General features: G+C 39.3%; 2 long non-coding RNA genes across 3 annotated transcripts in view; one reads left to right on the top strand and one right to left on the bottom strand.

The window, feature by feature from the left end:
• Nucleotides 1-824: 824 nt before the first annotated feature.
• LOC115602838 overlaps nt 825-20,273 on the bottom strand; it is a 28,111-nt gene continuing 8,662 nt past the window's right edge. Inside the window, exons 2-3 of the long non-coding RNA XR_003989720.1 lie at nt 5,166-5,330; nt 825-887 (exon numbers count right to left, since the gene is read on the bottom strand). This is a non-coding gene — a long non-coding RNA (uncharacterized LOC115602838). The remainder of the gene's footprint in view (nt 888-5,165; nt 5,331-20,273) is intronic.
• LOC115602827 lies at nt 14,766-19,818 on the top strand. Of its 2 annotated transcripts, XR_003989719.1 has the most exons (4): nt 14,766-15,017; nt 15,243-15,366; nt 16,603-17,246; nt 19,719-19,818. It is a non-coding gene; the product is annotated as an uncharacterized LOC115602827 (long non-coding RNA). The 2 variants fall into 2 exon arrangements; XR_003989718.1 differs by lacking the exon at nt 14,766-15,017 and having other exon boundaries at nt 15,055-15,366.

The raw sequence follows: 20,273 nt of genomic DNA, 5'->3' as shown, positions 1-20,273 counted from the left end.
CTGCAAATATTAAGAAATGCATAGATAGATTAGCTCTAAAACTGCAATTACATTAAAAACTAGTGGGGGTAGAAAGACTGTATAAAATTTGTAAGTATTCTCTGTAATGTCTGGAAATGAAACAGTTTATTTAATGTTTACACATATGATTTAGATAATATTTACATAGTTCTATACTTATAGTCATTATTTTAATTATACATTTCACGTTTCATCATATAGATGTCTTAATACATATAAACCGTAAACCTTTACGTTGCAGATAGCAGAGTTTAGATATAAGCACGTTATCTTTTGAACAGCATTTTTTGAAACATGTACCACCTCCCAGCTACAAGTTCATGCTGCCTTTTTTTTTTTTTTTAAATCTGAATTGTATAGCTAATTCCATAAACTACATCTTTCACTAAACAGAGCGCACTTTAGTCTCCTGGACTAGAATTCATAAACGCATTTTCCCACTCTGGCTGGGGAGCTTACTGGGCCTGCTAAATCATATCAAAAATAACAGTCATCTGAGATGGTTCCAATAACTCAAGAGGTATTCTCTGGGCTTGGTCGCAAATGTCAGGGTGCTTAGGTTGTAGCTCTCTGAGGTTTCCCATAATGCACATTCTTTCCAATTTCACAATCTTTCAATTAATTCCCAGTCCATAAACTTTTATCACATGCCCTCGTATTTGGTAAAAACATTAAAAATGCCATTATACCCTTCTTAAGGGACAAACCATTCCCAGTTCTCTGTAGGAGCCTTCCTCCACCTTCATTCAGGCTCAGATTCCCAGCAATCAGTGAAATGAATGACACCAAGAGGGTATCTGTTCCTTGTTTCAAACCACCACTGCAGCCATGCCTTGGGGCTTCGTCCTGAAGAAGCTTGATAAAGACTTTAAAAAAAAAAAAAAAGAGTACATGAAAACAGTTGTTCTGCTTCATTTGCAAATTATAAAATTAATAGGGTACACTACTAAATCAGATTTTATGACTGCTTTGTAAGTGACCCACTATCTTGCATTTTTCTGTAACAATTTCATTTTTTAAACTTCTACAAAAGTAGTCCAAATTCCTATCGCTCGTAATGCTAGTGACTGATTAAAAAAAGTTCATGGGAAAGTGTTCTCTATTTATACAATCCTAATTAATGCCCATGGTGAGCTTTATCCAGAATTTTCTATCTTTCAATAGGTTTAATTTTATGTATTTTATACATATACAATGTATAATTGTTATATATTGCATACAAAAAAATTGTTCTTTTTATAGAGCAATTGAGTACTTCTGAACCCCACATTTACAATTCATATATAACTACATTATCTAATATATTCACGGTTTTTAACTTCCCTCTGATTCAGCAGACCATCAAAAAAGGGCCTGATTAACATAGGTTTCTAATTGCCTATGTAATTAATGCAAGCATTTCACTAATTACCTCTATCTGAGTTCCCTGGTACCTGAAATTACTGCTTTCTTCATTGAAATTAGTTTGCTGCATCATGCCTGAAAACTGAGGAATTAAGCTTACTTTTGCGAGACTCTCGACAGTTTTGAACATCAGACTGCTATGCTCCTGATGAAAAGCCCCAGATTTCTGGCCAGGACCTTTCATGGCGCGTACCCTCAGCAAGAGCAGCTCCCAGCTCACACACAGGTTCAGCTCAGACACCATAATTCAAAACAGATTCTTGATAACATCCCATTGAACACAGTAACTCTGTACTTGTTAGACACAAAATTACTTTCCTGCCTCTATGTCTTGTTAAACTTAAATAAAACACCTCAGATGGAATTACCTTCACAGCTGTGCTATCTTTAATTTTGTTAAGCATTTGTAGAGGCATATTATCTTTAATATCACTTATCTAAATGACAAATTCAACTGCCTAAAAGAAGGTACCTAATGTCTGCTGGAATACCCTGGAGTATACAGGGTATCTATGCAAGGCTGGAAGAGATGATGTGGGACCTACAGGAGACCCACACCTTTGAACTGGCAGTGAGAGGCCAGGTGGGATCCCTAGGGGCTCTGGAATGACACAGGTCTGTGTTTAGACACATGCATTTCTTCTAAAATTAATAAAACACTATTGAAAACTAAAAAAGACAAAAAAATTTTTATATTATTTCACTTAACTAAAAACATGACAAAAATTGTAAAAACTCCAAAGAAATGATTTTGTCTAAATCTCATACCTTACTGCATAAAAACCTGTTAGAGATCATCACCATTTGCTATCTAGGTCTTATAAAGCACATAAGGAACTGGTCACATTCACAATACTTTTATACTTTCTAATTTCAAATTTTAGTATACCACTACATTTCCAAAGTTAAATACTCAAAAAATCAGAAAATGCTATTGCAGGTTTCAAGCAAACCCAAGACTACAGCTTTTAGCTATTTTAGAGTGAAGTTATTAATTCTAAATTTATATACTTTTTTTCCTCATTCTGCAACCAAGTGCTTGATACGCGTCACAAGAAAAGCGTTGTGACATTGGTAGTTAAATGACGTCTTGAAAAACTTATGGCTGACTACAGTACAATCATTTTACATCACTTTGTTGGGATGACAAATTCTAAAAATGCAAAATTAATTCCCACTTGAAGGTGCTCCTCACAGCCAAGCCTTGGAGCTTGTTCTCGTGTTTTTCCTCAAGCAAATTTCCCTTTGATTCCAGGAAGAGTTTTGGTGGAGCATCATATCAGAGTAGCAAATAATCCTTTGTAGTAACACTTCTAGAAATGGCTAAAGAGAAAATAAGCCTGGCTGGACTAGTCAACTGGAAGACGACTGCGTTGAAGGTTCAAGAAAAGTAGATACAGCACTAAGAATCAGGTGAAATATTTCTAGTAGAATGTGAAAGCTGTTGCATTAATATCGTATGTAAGGCACTTATGAAGGATGCACACTTCTGCTTGCTCTTGTTTAAAAACAATCAATTGAACTTAAGATAATGCTGGGGGATGTAAAACTAAACTTCTGTCAGAAAACTGAGCAAATTTCATTAGTTTGGTCTGGGATCCTCAAGCCCAAAGTTCCCAGCTACATGCTGATGCAAATGGTAAAGAACCACATGGGCCCCACAACCCCTCCAGCCCACAGCCTGCTCCTGGGGAAAGGCAATGTTGGGTGAGATGAGACATCCTGGCAGGCTATGAAAGGCACATTGCCCTCAGCCTATCACCTCTGGCTTACTGAAAACAAGCCTGAAAGACAGTGTCATTGATTTTTCTAAATACATCAGCATGGAGAAAACCACAATAAAGGAGAAAAACCTATTTCATATAAAAGGACTATATAGACGTGTGGGCCCTGGATAAATTTAGGCTGAAAGACTTAAAACATTTATAGTCATCAGAGCTGTGGTGGGTTGGAACAAACTTCCAGTAGGATATAGGGTGGGCAAGACACCTTCTGCATGGATTTTCACTGCCAAAAGACTAGACTCGGTAGACCAAGAGCCCTCAGCAATGAACCAGCAGGACCTTGGTTCTTTATAACTCAGCCATAGCTTTCTCACTGTGATTATGAGACCTCAAAAAGAGTCTCTTCATATTAAAGGAGGCTGCAGCTAATACCCAGGTGGACACTTAAAGGAAAACATAAATGTTCTAATAGACATTAAAATGATTATGTGATTATTTTCTGCTTGAGGCTTATTTATGGAGTAGAAAATGAAATACTACTTTTGGTTACTTTAGACTAAGTCCTAAGCAATTCTACCAATTTTAGTTGCTTCAATGAGATTACTTTAAGTTAACCTTGAAGTAAATTGAGATCTAAATTCAACATATTAATTCCGTGTTTCCTTTGGGGGAACTAAAGCCAAAACCCCATCATATAGATTAATGAATACCATTGATTTTATAGTCATGGGGGGGCGAGTAAGCAGTGGTGAACGTGACACAGAGAACAGTAAAAAACAGAAGACAGCTTTAACTAGACACTGGTTTGCTTTACCAATCATCTGCCCTTTCTTGGCTATACATCAGGATTACACACTGTACAAAAATTAATGAAAAATGCAGACCAGCCAACTTTCTTTTGGTTTTTATTTGGAGTAGAGTATCCTTCAAAAGCTATATTTTAAGCAAACATATTTTTTTTCTTCTTTGCCACAGCCAAATTCTCCAGTTCAGGAATTTACAATATTTTCCTTTTTCCAGAATGACACCTGCTGGTGGGAGAAGCATGGATGAATTGCAGATACTTTATAGGTTTGATTGCAGCTAACCTGACATATTCTCAGAGCATGCTCAGCACCTGTGTCCTGGCAAACTATTGAAAATAAGGATTTGGAAACTGTAAAGGTGATATAAGGAGTATCTTGTAAAAGCAATAGTTTTCCAATCTGATTTAAAACCCTCCCATCTTATGCAAAAAGCTGCTGAGCTGCTTCAAGCCCTCAAATGCAAGTAAAACCAGCTGCTAATGCAACTATTGGTGCTTAACACCCCAAAAGATTAGCATCTCAAAGAGAAGTATTGTGCACATGTTCCTGACTTGGTTTAGGAGGACATAGCTAGGAGAGACAGAAAGCAAGTTGTACCTTTGCCAAAACTGTGACAAATACTCTTCAATACACTATGCAGCATTAGGCTCTGTAATGGGCTTCCATATTCATAGCACCTCTGTTGCCTGGGTCTATTGGCATAGCCTCCCCTCCAGCTAAACTGGAGCCAGACTTGAGATCTTGATGCTTTCAACACATTTACAGCAATATTTCCAAAAGTGATTTCCAATGCTAATAACATCCTCATTAGGAACACAACTTTATTTCCTCTTTCTGAGATGCCAACCATCTTCTATAACAGCAAGCTGAGGAGTAGATGCTCAGGACCCTGAAGAAAACCCTGTAGTTGGACTCTAAAATATCTAGAAATATGAATTATTGAAGCTACTCTGGGATATTTTTGAACATTAACTTGTGGTAGTTTTAATAAATCGAATTTTGAGAACTGTATGTTTTAAACATGACTTGCAAAGAAATATTTGCGGGAAAAAAGATGCCCACTTACAAAGAAAACAGTATTAGAAACTCAATTCAGAATTAGAATTCAAACAATTCCTTCTAATTATTTAGAAGAGCATAGGCAAATATACAGATTCAAATGTGTTCCCTTTGGGTTAATTATTAATATATAGGTATTGCTATGGCATACCTCACTGTAACATCAGAAGGCAAACTGTCTTGTTGATCACAGTATTCAATGGCATTAGGCTGCAACTCAAGAGACTTGGCTTCTATTCCTCGATTTGTCACTGGCCGCCTTTATGGCTTTAAGCAGATGCATAGCTTCATAATTCTATTCCTTCAATTCTCCCATCTGTGAAAAGAAGATAACATTGCTTTATTATGATAGTTAAGTGATTGATTTCCAAAGATTCTTTTTTATTATTTTTGTAAATGCAAACATATGAAAAGGGAGTACATTGCTGTAAACTAGTAAATACAAGGCACATAAGACTATTTCAACAGATAGTTTAGATCTGGAGAGTTTCTTTAAACATATTTCTTGTGAAGTTCATCAAAACTTCAGTCCCACCTCTGGTTGTACATACTTCTGTTTATAGAGTCCTTGTTTATCACACATGATTGGGACTATCAAAAGCTGGAACCTTATCATAACTTCAGTTTATCCTCCTTAACCTCCTGAACAAAGCAATGACTTCATAAAGAGCCCAGCTGCATCCCAATGTCTTCAGAGTGGGACCTCAGACCAGGGTAAGCACTTTGCTGAGAACAGAAGCAGGCTGGAAGCAGAAAGACTGATATAATCCCTCAACCTATGATAGCTTGGCCATCCCCACAAGGTTTGAGCTAGCTGAAAAGCAGATAAAATTGCAGAAAAGATGCTTGTGCAGATTATGTTCCTACATTTTACTGCTGGAGCCTGAGGAGACTTACTGAAAATGTGTTCTAGGAGTGTCTCCTTGAGCATGTCATTATCAACAATTGACTGACAACTGTGCTATAATCCAGCAAAAAGACACTTCTCATCCCAAAGTGATAGCACTGCTTTTCTTGTCAGAGTAAAGGTCAGCTTGAGTTTTGAGCTTAGGTTACTGCTCACCCTTAAGTAGTCTTTCCAGTTTTTAATGCCATACTTGGCAAATGAAATACATGCGTGGCATAGAAAAAGCCTGGGATTCAAACAAGCCTCTGCACAAGGATGAGAGCTCTGAACTTGGCTAAATTTGGCAGAATTTTTCTGCTCCCTCAACTCCACTTATCTAACTCACATGGCATGGAATAACCTTGCTGTTGAGATTACCTTCATGTCCCATTCTTTTTATTTCACCTAGGACATTCTTAACTTCAAGCTTTTAAGCCTTGCTCGCCAAATCATGAGATATGCATCATTGCCACAGACCCATCCCACTTCTTACTAGGGAGCTACTAGGAAACTGGTTTGGATTGAAGCACTGCAACTACAGTCTTTTTAAGAGCTCTCATCACTTCTGGTAATGTGTTACCAGCATCATTTCCCATAGAAATGGTCCCATCCTTTCCTCCATCAACCAACATATGCCCTATGACCAACTCATCCAAACTCCCTTAGCTGCTAAGCCATGCTATGACCAAAAAGGCTCCTCCTCAAAGGCCTTCTGGCTTGAGCTGACCTCCCTGGGGATAGCCACGGGCTCTGCAGAAATGATTTCCAACATCAGAATTAAGCATTACTTTAAATTGATCCACACGGAACAAGAAATAACAATATATCATGCCATGGTTTAATTTTCTCACTAGTTTTGCATGCGTAGCTTTTCCTCTGCATGATGGACATGCTTTTCTTCCTCCTGTAACCAGCTTCCTCTAGCTTCGGTTGATTCTGTACTTCAAAGAGTACTTTCTTCCCCAAAAAGATTATGTCCTTATCTTTCTCTCTTTTGTATCAAGTTTTCTTTTTTTGTCTTACCCACATAATTTCTGTATTTGTAAGGGACTTTATCAGCATGTACTTTTTTGTGGCCTCTCTCAGAGGATCACAGAATCACAGAATGGTTGAGGTCGGAAGGGACCACCGGGGGTCATCTAATCCAACCTCCCTGCTCAAGCAGAGTCATCTAGAGCACATTTACTCAGGATTGTGTCCAGATGGCTCTTGAATATCTCCAGGGAAGGAAACTCTACAACCTCTCTGGACAACCTATCCCAAGGCTCAGGCACCCTCACAGTAAAGAAGTTCTTCCTCATGTTCAGGTGGAACTTCCTGTGTTTTAGTTTATTGCCCCTTGTTGTACCACCTGGCACCACCAAGAAGAGTCTAACCCTATCTTCTGGACATCCTCCCTTCAGATACTTCTATACATTGATCAGATCCCCCCATAAGCCTTCCCTCCTCTCCCCTCCTCTCTTCTCTTCTCTAGGCTGAAGAGGCACAGGACCCTGCACTTGCATTTGTTGAATTTCAGAAGGTTCTTCTCTGCCCACCTCTTCAGCTCGTCTAGATCTCTCTGAATAACGGCACAGCACTGCAGGGGATAACAGCCACTCCTCCCAGTTTTATACCATCATCAAACTTGCTGAGGAGGCACTCTATCCAGGTCACTGATGAGTAAGTTAAACAATACTGTACTGACAAAGGTCAAAGTATTGACCTTTGGGGAACACCACTATAAGGGAAATTCCCCTCCTTCCAACTGCAGTCCTTTGCAGCCAAGTCAGAGGGAACTGCTTATTTCTAGGGTGCAGTAACTGCTTTGGGCTGCACATCGTGCAGCCACTTCTCAGTGCTCAAGTATTTGTCCCACAAGGTTGTATACCAGGTAACTTATGTTTTCTGAATGTTACTTACCCTATATTGGCCTGAAGAGATCTGCAAGGCCCAGGTTTGCAACCGGGGAAGTGTGCCCATTTCTTCAGAGCACCAAAGGCTGGTGAGTGCTGGAAGTCCCTGGTGCGCAATGGGCACACGGGGACAACACTAGGAAGTGAAATGCTGTGTAGGGAACCAGAGCTCCTGGAAACCTGGACCAACCCATCTGTCTGTACTTCTGCTTGTGGGACAGATCTGAACGCAGCCACAAGTACACGCCGCTCTCACCACACTTGAGGAAAGCTCACAGTTCTCTTTGCTAGGCAGGCAGACTCCCTGCCCAGACCATGGGGCAGCAGACAAGGAAGCACTTTAGGAAAGGTTAGTGCTATACAGGAGTTTGACCCCCGAATATGATACAGATCCAGAACCACAAGAGTTCCTCTGCACAGAGAAGTAAGAAGGTTCCTGAGTGTTGCATATTTTTGTATTTCTATTTTTTGCATTGTATTTTTTTCCCTTCTACACTGTTTCCCTTTCTCTGAGTTGTCATTTTACAATCCTACCCCAAACACCAGAATGACGTTTATGGTTTTCCAACTAAAAACATATGCTTTCAGCCAAAATGTCATATATTTTAAACTCTGATAAGAGCAAAACAAGAGAGAATCCACACTGTGTATGTCTTCTGCATCTGCACAGGATTGCAGACTGCACAGGGTGTAACATCAGACCATGGGGAAAAAAAGCACAACTACCTGACCCAAAACAGCAGGTAAACTTAATTAGAGAATTGCTATTTCACTACTCTAAGCCTCCTCATGTGTAGGTAGTTAAGGTCTGGCGGCCGGAAGATATCGCGATGTACGGAAAGAGAGAGCCCCTCCCTAGATACTCTCACAAGCCCCATAGCATGGAGAGAGGAATTGTGGGGCAAGGCTGGGCAATACCATAAAAGGTAAAAATTGTTAACCTGCCCTCTGATTGGGTCAGCACAGGTACTTCCGTGTGGCCGAAAGGTATAAAATGCCTGCTGTTGTTTAATAAAACGCTATTTGGTCATCCTCCATATTGGTGTCTGTGATCTTCTAGCCCTAAGCCAGGGGTTGGCTTAGTTCTGCAAGTCTTGGCTGAAGCAACGCAGCAACACTCATGTCCCCCCTACTTCCCTGTTTGTCTTCTTCTTCTCAGAGAAAAATATTTTCTGGGGACATATCAAATATGCTGCTGCACCATAGCAAATTCTTCACTAAGATGCAGAAAGGTTAGATTTTAAAAGATGTCACTCTTCCAGCAAATCAATGAATCAGATCTCAGATTTGCATACCATGTTCAAGGGCTTCTTATTTCTTCTTTCTTTTCTTTTCTTTTCTTTTCTCTTTTCTTTTTTTTTTCTTTTCTTTCTCTTTTCTTTTCTTTTCTTTTCTTTTCTTTTCTTTTCTTTTCTTTTCTTTTCTTTTCTTTTCTTTTCTTTTCTTTTCTTTTCTTTTCTTTCTTTTTCTTTTTTCCCTATTTGCTGTATTGAAATTTCTTTCCTTCAAGAACTGTTTAAAGCTTTTCACCCCAGAGGTCAAATGAATAAGTCTGCTCTTGTCCATGTGACTCTCTCGTCCCTTCTTACACAGAGAAACTGTGTTCTTGTCACATGGTCCCTTTCCTCCTTATGAGACATTCGCACATATAGTTTCATACACATGTTCTGCCTGAATTCTGGAACAGCAACCCACTCCCCTGAGTGGAGCCCATTAACTGTCCTGAGCACTGCTGCCCCATCCGCTGGTCATCTGCCATTTCCATACCCTCAGGAAGCCTCCAGACTGCCCTGGTGCTAGACCACCATCAGTTTATCCAACACAGATTATAGTTCATCTTCACAGGATCCTCTCTTTTTCCCACATTTTTTTTCTAGATGAAGAACTGTTTGGTATTTCTATCAAGCTCATTTCATTTATTTTTACTTTATTGCTACATACCCTGCTTTCTGAGACACAGCTTTCTTTGCTGATCCCTCTTTTTCCTTTGTCTCCATTACCTATCAGCATCTTTTCTGTGATAATTACCCATTGAATTAGATATGGCGCCTTTCCCAAAACTACTTTTTTTCTTTTGCTTGGGAGGTAGTTTTCTCATAAGAAATTTTAAAAACTCTACACCTCCTCAATATTTCAATCCCTTGTGTCCTTAGTCTGGATTACTTCAGTAATTAATTCATGCAGTTTATCAAAATTTTCCTCTTCAAAATCAGGAACCTTAACTGCAGTCCTGTTTCTATCGATTCTTCTAGTGTGAACACAGTAGACTTGTGAGTACTTGTTTCAATGTTTCTTTTGTTTTTATTCTTCCATAGAATCATAGAATCAACTAGGTTGGAAAAGACCTTTAAGATCATCAAGTCCAACAATTACCCCAGGACTGCCAAGACTGCCACTAAACTACATCACTGAAGGCCTCATCTACACATTTTCTGAACACTTCCAGGGACAGTGATTCCACCACTTTCCTGGCAGCTTGTTCCAATGCCTGACCACTCTCTCTGTGAAGAAATTTTTCCTAATATCCAATCTAAACCTCCTCTGGTGCTCATGGGGCCATGGTGCTCATCAAAACTAAGTCTAAAATAGGACTGGTTGAGAAGTCATTTGGTGAAGAGGTATTTCATTTACCATGTTTATGGATACCCTGAGAAATAGGTCCCTGCTTCACAGAATCATAGAATCCCAGGTCAGAAGGGACCTCAAGGATCATCTGGTTCAACCTTTCTAGACAAAACATGACCTAGACTAGATGTCCCTGCATGCTGTCCAGCTAACCTACATCTAGGAAGGCCATGTCTCCCATAAAGACATAATTTCCAGATGTTCTTTATTTCTCTATACTACAGAGATCTCTGTTCACATCTAGATGATAAAGATTAACTAAGGACTACAGCAGCCATCTGGAATGTTCTCCACAGGTTCTCTTTTAACTAACTTTTCCCAAAGTAATTTTGACACAGACACATTTTGTGTTAAGCCAGCAATAACTACTAATAATTGCTGCTTTTTTTTTTTCCTAAGGGAGAACTTATGACACACTGTTTTTATAGGAAAGCCAGCATACAACATTTCCAGCTGACTCCCAAAGCAATTGCATCATTGGACAGCACAAACCCCAGGGCTGCTGGACTCCTGGCTGCCCTAACACTGGGATACCTCAAAAAAAGCAGCCACCTGTAGATTAGGAAGCCATGGGGCTGGGTAGCCTGAAGGGGCAGCAGCCTGAAGACTCAGGAGGCTTGGGAAGGGGGACTAAAAGGTCTGATCTTCCACCAGCCTGGTAGGAGGCGAGGGGAGGAAACCAGAGAGCTGCTAGCCCATCACATGGACAAGATGAGCTGGTTATGCTGGGGCACAGGGAGACTTGGAGAGGAGGAACCAGAATTTACTCTTTAAGAGGTGACTTTACCCACTTTGTTATTTTCTGCCACACTGGTGGTCTGATCAGCCCATCAGAGACCTGAGGGGTGGCTGGTGGGGGCCATGGGGACAGTGCAGCAGCCCTTCATCTCAGCTCCCCCTGGGGCTTCAGTGGAGCTGATGCACCCCAGGGACAGCATTTTTACCCCACAAAAGTGGCATTTTCCAACTGAGCATGGCTGCATCCAAAAACTTTTTATGAGCTCTTGTCCATAGCATGCTACCAGATCCAGTTACCAACACAATATTTAAATCTTTCACAAGCATTAAAAATGTGAAGCAAGACCAGCATTTCAGCCACCAAATGAGCAATACCTCTGAAGCAGACTGAACAAGAAGTTTGTGAGAATTTTTGTCTAGCATTATTTACTACTATGAATTACTTACAAGATCTTGCCTGTTCAGACTGCTGCACTTGATAACTAGCAGAAAAAAAGCTGAATTTTGGGGGTCTTTTTTGTTATGGTGTACTCTCACTCACTCTCACTAACATGATATGAAAATGATGCCTGGAATTACAATAGCGTCATGGAAACTTTCTACTACACTTCAGCGTACCTTAAGGGAAAACATGTACATATGCACTACAGATATTATGTGCATTTCCAGGAACCTTGTCAAAATTGGTCACATGGAAAAAAACAAGTCAATTAGGAAGAAAACTGCTTCATCAACTTCTTCCGTTACTCATACCATAGGGCAGATGTAAGGCCAAAACCAAAAGTGTAATTTTCAAAAGCCTTTTGAAAATTTGGCTGGATTTCCTGCCTTGTCACCTTCGTGAGCCACACAGAGAATCAGCAGTCCGTGATCTTTTGAGAAGCAAAACACCTAAAGTAGTGACAGGTTTCAGGATTAGGTCCAAACACTGAATTGTTTAATTCAAGAACAAACCACATTGTACTTTGCTTATGCATCTGCAAACAGAATAGGATATGATGAAACAGAACAGTCTCCTTGTGGTTTTGTGCATATCATCGTTGCCACTTTCATAATTAGAGGACATAGAATACCATTAAAATCAATCGCAAAGTTCCCATTGACTTTAGTAGCTGTAAACCAGGTATTAATATTATGCTTTTCAGTTTTCTTGAGGTTTGAATGCCTCATAAAATAAATTTACCACTGAACTTGTAAGTGTACACTTACAAAGAGACCTCCTAAGGACTCCCTGAAGCCATATTTTTAAATGCTGCTATTCATTCAGTTTATATCGGACAGATTAAGGGACTGTCAAACAAAGGTGCATAGATCAAGAACAGCAATAAGAAACACTCAAAATACATTTCAGAAATATAATTCCAAAAATCATTCAACATATTTGACAAAACAGACTTAGAAGAGAGTTTTATATTATGCGACTTATTTCACAAGCTCAGAAAACCCTATCTATTTATTTATCTGCCTATCCATTTCAGTGATCTGTAAATGAAAACATGTACAGTATATGCAGCAAGGTTTTTTTTCCAGGAATCCTTTCAAAACCATTCAAATAAAAATGCAAGAGAAGCTAATTGAGAAAGAGCAAAAAGTGAGGGGGGAGAGAGATTCTAACCGATGGGAAGTCAGAAATACTACCATCCAGAGCTGACATGTTCTTCTAGAGAGCTATGTGCCCATTGGGCATAATTTTTGATCTTGCAGACTTTCCACATGTAAAAACTCCAATTGACTTTAGTGCAAATGAATGAACTGCAGGATCTAATTAAGCCTGTTGAGGTTTGAGAAACAATCGCATATGCTGCCTGAACATTTCCATGAATTTCAGAGATTTTCAAGATAGTTTGCCTCATTCGGTGCCAAATAATCATTTATAAATAATTATAAGTATAACGTGTAAATATAAATAGAAATTGAACATCAGATGATAAACAGATATAAGGAACCAACAATTACCTTACCTGACTTGATGAAAGCATTATTAAATCTAACATCATACATGACATTACCAAAGAAAGAGCTGTGATTGATGGATGACATTTGCACAATCATCTTGTCCCAGATACTACTGGCACAAGCAGAAAGGCATTTTTGACAATAACCACTTGGGAAACGTTTGCCCATTACCAAACAGGAGCATGGTAGAAGAGGAAAGGATACTGTCCAGCTCTCCAGAGACAAATTCAACTATCTTAACCTGGAGACCTTGTTTTCTTTTTCTGCCATGCCCTGCTTCATTCAGAAAATACCTTGTACCTTCGCAACAAGTGAACTAGAGTTCTGCAGTTATCATTCACCAATTCTCAGTGCTGCTTCATCTCCAGAGCAGACTTGTGCTAGGGAGGGGTGAAGGGATGAAGCCATGTGAAAAAAACAGTGCAATCACAAAACTAGAGTCAGTGTTTCAACACAAAAGAGACCATTCTGTTATTCTTAATTTTAGGATACTTGTCCATGTAGCTTGAATCTCGATGAGGTGTTTTGCATATGCTTGATTTTAAGAACAAACTAATAAAACCTGTTTCCACTATGTGCATCATGCCCACAGAGATCCATCAACTAGGATGGTGGCTTCAGGCCCACACAGACTAATAGAGAAATACACAGCAAAGAATCACAGAACCATGGGAATTAGATCATAGAACATGGAACATTAGGTTAGGAAGGATCTCAGGAGCTCACGTGATCCCACCCGCCACTCTGTAAGACTAATTTCAACATTAGACGTGGTTGCTCTGGACCTTGTTGAGGTTGTCCAACTCTCTACCTGCATTCAGGCTAATGGCAAAGAGGAACTATGCTGAAAGCTTGCCAACAGCACATGGATGAAAACCTTTGGGAGTCCTGAGTTGTATTCCAGCTCAGGAGGGCCAGGCTCCCTACTTAGTTACACTGAGTAACATCTCTGCAGCTCAAACTAACACCCAGGGACAATACTACACGGGTTGCCTCTGGTTTGGCCTCTGGTGCAACCAGCTCAGTCATTCTGTGAAGACACTGTATGGAAAGTCTGATCACGGGAAGGAGCTGTACAAGGCGGAGAAGATGAAATCTGGAAATATTTGCTGTTAGGCTTTAGAAAATCTCTGTGGAATATTTGGTAACCGTGGTTTTTTCCATGTCTTGAAACAGTTGACCAAATTTGAAAGGCTCTGTGAGTATGGCAAAAGGCACATACCTGACTCAAAGGCAGAGAAAGGTCTCCCTTTGCTCCAAAACCTTTAAAAATACAGGGATAAAATTTTTCTTTTTTTTTTTTTTTACATAAGCAGAAAAACATATTTTTACTAGCCTTTTCCTTATAAATAGTTCAATCACTTTTCAATTAAAAAAATTAAAAAACCTAGAGACTGACATTGAATAAAAATAAATTTTTCCCAAATACGTTAAGTTTGGTAAAGCTCTGAAAAAAATGAAAACAGAATCTTATAACAGGAAGTGTTAGAAAACCTTCACCATGGGCAGAGCTGCCCTCCCTGCCTGTAATATTGTTTGTTAAGTGCTCTGGAATCCTTAGAAGCAAACAGAACCACATAACTGAAGCTGCTAGACTGCATTTCTCTGTTCCCCATTTCTGTTGCAGTTTCTGTTAACTGTTGTTCTAAACCGCAGCTGGCTGGTGGGAGCACCAGTCAAGTATGTTTTCCTCTGGAACTAAACTGCAGGAAAAGAAAAAATTCTGAATATGCACTGCATCAGGATTAAAGACAAATTCTGAAGTTTGCTTCCAGAGAAAATGTTGGTGCATTCAAACCCTATTAATGTACAGCGGAGGGAGTGCCAAAGGACGAGAGCACTCCACAAATACAGCTGTGATTCCATGAAGTCAGAGCAAGCAGCTCCTTGCCCACAAGATGAGGTAACTAAGAGATGTAGTGTAACAGCCCACATAACACAAACGGATCTTGCAGCTATCTATCTAGGCTGTGAGGCCCCAAAACTAACACTATGAAACGTATTGTATGTATAGCTTTTGTATTCAGCTTGGATTTTATTTGTGGATTTTATTTGGCAGTTCTAACTCCTGATTTTTTAAAAGTGTTCTTTCTACCGTCATTATTATTATGGGTTGTTTTTTTCTGAGCTTCCAGTACGCATCATCACTAGCTGGTAAGGGATCACCGATGAGCTCTCCATCCTGTCATACCCAGAAGAAAGTTTGCTACTGATTTCAGAGGAGCAAAAATTTCACCCCACAGGAAATCAAGGTAAGTGGGAAATAATACTCATTTCATCCTATTAAAAAAAAAGCTCACACATTTTCAGGATCTCAGTCCACAGATATTTCCTTTTTCTGTCAGAAAAATACAGTTGGGAGGATATGTAACATAAAGCACAAAAAAGGTGCTGTAACACAGGGTGAGACAAGGGGGCCAAAGCTGTAAATTCCTTCCATCGACATGGTAATCTGTATTTGTAAAAGGCCAATACTGAGAAGGCAGTGAAAACAGAAACATATAACCACATCACATCATTCCACTGCCAGAAACATTCATACTAATTTCCACCATCAAACACACAGTATGATTACTTAAAGCTTTTTTTTCAACCAATCTTACTTATAAAAACAAAATCCTCAAGATGGTATAACTTCACATTTTCATATTCTGTAACATGAATATACATCAAATTGGCAACAATCTGCACCTTGTGTACAAGCCTCCTTCAGGGTCACTAACATGGAATCAACTCCTTGCAGTAAGTAAACACTTATTTTTCTTGGGGTTTATGTTAAAATTTGAAAATTAATCTTGCAAGTCATTTTGAACCAGCAAAACAGAGTTGACAAAGCAAGCACTGTAGTGATATCTTTTATTAGGCCAACTTAGAGTTCAAAAATATGCAAGTCTCTTTGACCACACACAAGTTCATGTATGCAGAACTCCAGGCTGGACCAATAAAATGTATTAAACTACTTGCTTTGTCACTACACTATATATATAGTATATAGGTATATAATGCATATGCATACACATTTTGAAAGTCTTCAGAATAAACTGTTCATTGATAGAGGTTTAAAATAACAATTCTGAAGGACTTCTGTGGATTGACATGTAAGTTTGCTATATATCACTGGGTTTAATGAAGAAAATTTAGCAGCACACAAACCAAATCCTGCTTCTGATTTCTAGTGAGGTCTAATTCCTATTAAAAACTCATGACTTTTAGTAATAGAGTTAGCACCCATAGGTTCTTTGCTGCTAAAAATAACAATGGTAATACCCAGCAAAGATATAGCACTGTGTTTTTGTGTTTTACATCAAGTGTTTTACAAGGAACAATACAGGGAGTCCGTAACCTTGTAATAGGTATGATACATCAGGATGCTATATGCTCTAAATGGATGTCTCTTCTGCATAAGAATTCAAATGTTTCTAATGTTACTACATGTCCACAACAAGGTGTGTGCATAATCCGTTCACCTCTGCTTTTCATCCCACAAGCATTTAAACAGATCGTCACCCAGTTCTTCAGCGGCACTCAGTCCACAAGCCTTCCACCAAGGGAAGAGAAGGGATGGTTGTGGGAGCTACATGCAAAGAACATATCAAAGAATTACAGTATGAAGGCAACCACTCTTCTTTCTTCATGTTCTGGCACCTGTGAAACTCCTTCTGGGTGTTTCATTAGGAGTGCAGTCACATCAGTGATTGCAAGCTGTTCTTTGGAACAAAGACTGAAGAACCAGTGTCCTCCAGGCCTCTGTGCCACCAGCACAAGTACTGCTTCGTGACTATCAGTGATCGTGTGGTGTTTCTACAGCCTTCATCTACTGGAACTCTGCAGTAGATGCTGTGCACATGCTGTGGCAGTACTTTGTGCTCTAGTTGTACATGCCTTGAGATGGGTTGGTGGGTCTAACCTGATAGCATCAAACATGTCTCTGATAAAGTCTGCTAACCCATTTTTCATGAGTTTGAACTTGATGCTACGTCTTTTTAGATTTGATCCTGAACAACAAAGGCTGTTTGAGACCAAAGAGCATCACAGATTTGCAGAAGAGATTTCTCTGGCTAAGGCAGTACATTCATGAGGATCAACATTTTGATCCTTCTACTGGGGAACTGGGTCATGGGAGAAAATATTGGTAAGTGGATATAATGATTAATAAGAAACCTGAAACCACCTTTAGAATAAATTTAAGATGTGGCCTCAGCATTACCCTATTCACCTGAAAATAATATGGAGGATTAGACATAAAAGCTAGAACTTTATTTATCCCTGAGCTGAGGTAATGGCTACTAAAAATGTGGATTTCATTGAAAGATGATTTAGTGAACATGATGACAGACACTCAAACATGGCTCCATTAAAGATAAAAGCAACATGCTCAAATCTCATGAGGAGAGATTTTTTCTTATTGGTAGAGAATGTATGTCAAGACCTTTAGAAACCTAGGAACCACATAATGAGAAAATAACAAAGAATCAGCACTCATAAGTGTCTGGCTGAAGTTCCCACTAAATGGACTTTGATAGATCATTTTTAACTGACAACAAAGGCATCAGAAGGATTGCCTGGATTGTAGCTCCTCACTGCAATCTGTGATGAAAAATACTTCCTGTAGTCAAATGGAAAGCTAAGGAGACAACTTTCTCCCTAGAAATATGGTTTGTTGCACATATAGAGTGAATCTAGTCCAGAGATACCATCTAAGAATATCAATATCGTCAGGGGCAGAAACAGGAGATGTAGATATAGTATCAGACAAAAATATTGGGACATTATGTTCCTTGAAGATGCCAGCTTTATCAATGACTGGGAAGATACTGAAGATCTAAATACTAAAGTTTGCTATGCTTTTGCTTCTGAGACTTCAACCTCCACTGCCTGTTGCAGCGCCAGCTGCAATGCACTGGCTTAGTTGGCCTCAGTGCTCTGTGTCTTTTTGCTGTTTGGTATCAATGAGGGTGACTGAAAGGCTGGCTAAGAGCTGTCCTCCCTTTCTCTGTGGGCCTCAGTGATCACTGACTGCTGCTACAGTACCGGTCTTCTGGAAACCCTGGTCTTGGGTGCAGCTGATGACAGTGGGTGGCCTCAGCCCTGTCATTAACAGGGCATTAGAAGAGAGAAACAGACACTTCTAACATGTGTTTCTTCTTATCATAAAGTAAATGCCAAAACCAGTTTGGATGAATAATTCCCTGGAATTACCTCCTCCTCTGCATTAACCATAAACATTACCAAGATGACATGCTTAGATACAAACATCCATATTGCAGACATCTACATTTAGATTAGAAGAATCCCACCCTAGACATCTGCATTTCAGAACAGTAAATTGGTGCCTTATGGCACAGATGCACCTAGGAGGTGATATTATCATCATATTACAGTCTTCCACATTACAAAGACTAACAATTTTGACTCCCAAGTCTTCTCTGGGCATTCACAATGAATGTTAAACTGCACATTTGGGAGGAATGTGGCCTATTTCTCAAGAGCAAAACATAGATTATGGCTACCATGTCATCCTTCTTTCACACCAAGCTTAAAGCCTGGGAATTTCATAAAGCTCACCATTAAAAGAAAGCGCACATATATTAAGTACTGTTTTATTTATCTGCCAACAAACATCTGCTGTAACAATAAATATAGCAATGAAGTACAGGAGTAACAAACTATCCCTAATACGTCCAAGGATACACTAAGGCTGATTTGTTCTTTGCCAAGGAACCAAAATGTAGAGATATGCAGGGTTTGGGGTTGCTTTTCACCCCTGGATGGAGTCCTGTGCAGAGAAAGTATATGTTCCATGATTTAACAAACTCAGAGAAAAATAAGCTTTTTCTGTTGCTTTGTAACAAGATTCCTCCATAATATTTTCATAATTAAAAACTAGAAGTAGGCAGGTGAGAGGCAGAGCTGTTCTATGTGAACAAAGAGATGAGAAAGAAAGGCATAATTGAGGCTCCTACTTCCAGTTCCTACTGCACAAGCTATAAAATTACTGCAATGTCTTTCTCAGAGAGCTTTAGTATGTTATTTCAGATTGTCTCCCAAGCTAAAGTAGGCCTACAGACCTCCTTTGATATGTTTACACTGAATTAACATCAATTAATGATGAAGGGTACAATGAATTATCTGTTCAGCTGAACAAATGAGGATGCCTACATAAGAGTGAGATGAACCGTCTCTAAGCTTCACTGATTGTATTGACTAGTTTGACTACAAAGGCCATTTAGACACCCACCTCACATGTGGACACCTACATTTACCCCAAAGGTAAATATCTAAAACCTCTCCCAGGTCTCACAACTCACTGGCAGATAGGTGAATATTCCAGACGAGGTTAGTAATGAACTAAATGATCTTAACAAAAGGGAGAAATGCTCTGAAAACAATAGGAGGCAATTCTACTGAGACAGAATAAAGCTCTACACTTAGGGAGCACATGAAGGATGGGGGATGATAGGCTAAGAAGCAGTTCTGAGAAAAAAAAAATAAACTAAAGATTAATTAACAGTGTAATTTTTTTATGAAAAAAAGCAGTCATAATATGATGGGATATACATCTGACAAGGCATATGAAGGAATCCTTACATTCTGTTTGGCACAGGTTACATTACCTCCAGTTTTGGGCACTGCACATCACGAAAGATGGAAAATAAAAGCAAAGCTGCAAGAATGCCTGGAGATCAAGAAAATAAGTTATTCTCAAGCCATTTCAAGTCAAGATCCAAAAGAGGTAGCAATGGGCTTAACTTGTAGCAAAAGAGATTCAGGTTACAGATCAGGCTTACACACGTAAGGTGCACATGTCAAAAAGGACAGTTTTCTAAAATTACTGAAAACTAGAGCGAGCAGCCTTTTGAGGTTCTGAACTTTTCACTTTTGGAGGTCTTAGAAAGCAGGTTAGTGAAATATCTGTTAAGGAGAACATAGGTTTATTTAATCTAACTTTGCCTTGGTCAGAGGGAAGGAGTAGATTGACCTCGATCTGCTCTGGCACTGCCTTCTATAATTCTTTGATAACAACCCATTTTAGAGATACAGAAGCAAAAATATGACTTGCCTACATGCATGACTACAAGTGTGGCACATCCAGAATTAGGACACTGTGGCTTATCTCATTCTTTTAAATAACACCAGCCAGTAATACTGGCATATTCTT

This window comes from Strigops habroptila, chromosome 2 (genome assembly GCF_004027225.2).
Source record: "Strigops habroptila isolate Jane chromosome 2, bStrHab1.2.pri, whole genome shotgun sequence".
NCBI lineage: Eukaryota > Metazoa > Chordata > Aves > Psittaciformes > Psittacidae > Strigops > Strigops habroptila.
Note: the sequence above shows the minus strand (reverse complement) of the source record. Positions and strands in the feature narration are given on the sequence as shown.